The sequence below is a fragment of the Saccostrea cucullata genome, unplaced genomic scaffold (genome assembly GCF_032062105.1).
Source record: "Saccostrea cucullata isolate Sc308-1 unplaced genomic scaffold, CSIRO_AGI_Scuc_v1 ctg254, whole genome shotgun sequence".
NCBI lineage: Eukaryota > Metazoa > Mollusca > Bivalvia > Ostreida > Ostreidae > Saccostrea > Saccostrea cuccullata.
In genome coordinates this window covers 137,481-139,961 of record NW_026924791.1, presented here as the reverse complement: position 1 = coordinate 139,961, position 2,481 = coordinate 137,481, and positions in this window count along the sequence as shown.

Sequence of the window (2,481 nt, the reverse complement as noted above, 5' to 3'; positions counted from 1 at the left end):
ACACGTTCAATAATTATTTTTCAAACCTCCCATTTTTGTGTCTCGTGGTACAGATGGAAAATTGGTGTTCAAAGCATATAACTTACAGACATCAAGGTTTTTATTTACCATAACATTCATATGCACTTTCATGTATCTAAATTTAAAATTACCTTCGCTATTCAAGGGTTTCTGATCCGCAATGTAGCAAATTTCAGAAAACGTTAAGTTGGCTAGCGAAGATGCCACTAAGTTCGTAGAAAAAAGAATTTTATCTACAGAAATTTCGTATGAAATCGCAACAAATTATCAAAGAAATCTCGCAATTAGAAAAAGGGGTTATCTTTCTTTGAATACATTTTATTGGAGATAAAACGAGGTAACACTGGCTTTGAGATATTGTCATTTCAACAGCAGTTTCTTCACTTCATGATTCTAGAATTCATCTGTACTTGAACTTACTTATAATTATACAATACATTGAAAATATGTGTTGAAAGTTATCATTTAATTACATACATTATTATTAATTGCTGTATTTAAAACTTTTATTTGGCAAAAAATTACAAAATAAAGCCTTTAAAAATAACAACCTATAAAGAAAATACCATTTTTCTGATAGGTCGATAATATAAATTGAGAATATTTCTTGTGTTATAAAGGTATTATGCAATTCATTCTTACTGATATGTTCCAAAAATATATACAAATAAATAAGGGATTATATGCTTAATGATATATATAATATATCAAAATACCCAGATATTACTAGTTTTTATTAATTTAAGTTTATTTTTCAATAAAGACATACCCAGGTACATCAAATTAAGTTTTAAAAATACTGTGCTGTGTACATCAGCCTAAAAAAGATATCTTTATACCTTAGAGAGATATCTCTTTAAACAAAAAAGGTATATCTTTTTGTAAGAACGATTTTTTTTTACTTAGAGAGATATCTTTATAAGCTATATCTCTTTAACAAGGTTAAAAGAGATATCTTTCTTAGTTAGAGAAATATCTCTTTAGATTTTCAAAAAGAGATATCTTCATAAGCTAAAGAGATATCTCCTTTAATGAAAGAGATATCTCTTTTCTAGTGATCCTTAAAATAGAATATTTAATTCTCCACTTTAAAACGAAAGCGAAACAGGATGTAAAGTCTGTGGAATAGTTTCCATCTTATAAAAAAAAAAAGACTGAGCAAGCAATGACCCAGAAAAATATATGTACTGTGTAGACAAAAATGCTATAAATTCCTTACTTGATACAACAAATAGTAATGGCAACTTCGTTGAGGAATATGCTAAAATTTTAATATTCAGAAAAATGAAAGTAAGCACATCTCTCTCTCTCTCTCTCTCTCTCTCTCTCTCTCTCTCTCTCTCTCTCTCTCTATATATATTGTCAAATGCAATGGACCGAATTTTCTCAGCTGATGAAATAATCAACTAAATGTATTTCTAATTTGAAATCTAGACAAATCTGAACTACTTGTGATGATTCGTAGAGCAATAATGTAGTATATCATGAATTTGTCGAATTTAAAAATACTATAATGTACTTCCGTCAATAAAAAGCTTACTTCCGGTAAAGGGAGAAGTCATTTCAAATGGAATTTAAATAAAAATAATGAAGAGAGATATCTCTTCGCAATTAAGATATATCTCTTTTAGCGTGAGAGGTATCTCTTGTAGATACTTTTGAAAGATATCTCTTTCACTTTGAGAGATATCTCTTAAGATAAACTTAGGTACCTCTTTTACTTTCAGAGATATCTCTTTAACTTGGAAAGACATCTCTCTAGGTGAAAGAGCTATCTCTTTAACGTTCAGAGATATCTCTTAAGGAGAAAGAGATATCTGTTCAGGTGGAGGATATATCTCTTTTATAAAAAGAGATATCTCTCTAAGTATAAGATATCTCTTTCTTATAGAGATATCTCTATTTTTTAACAGATATCTATCGAAAATGAGAGATATCTCTGTAATTTTAAGATACATTTTATGTTCCGAATAAATAGCAAAAGGGCTTGCCATATAAAAGGTCGAAAACATTAATCTTCATTTCAAAAAAAAATTATCCAGTCTTAATTTGGATGATATTGAGATACATGTTTCTTGATGTATTCCTTGCATTTGAACGCTTTTAGACATATTATACACTGATATCTTTTATCATCATGCATTCTTGCTTTGTGATTGCTAAGTTTTTCTGCAGAGCTGAAATCTTTGTTACAATTTAAGCATAAGTGATTTTCATTCTTATGTATCTTCATATGTCTGAAGAGTTCGCTTCTAAATCGGAAAGGCTGGAAGCATGTTTTGCACACATTCGTTTTGGTACCACGACCTGCATGACATCCTATATGGTCGTCCCTATCTTTCTTTGTTTCAAAAGTCTTACTACAAACGCTGCAATCAAACTTGAATTGCTTTTCCTCTCGTCTCTTCTGACGCATTAGTTCAGCGTTTGTAAGGAATGAAACACCACATTCACAAGAAA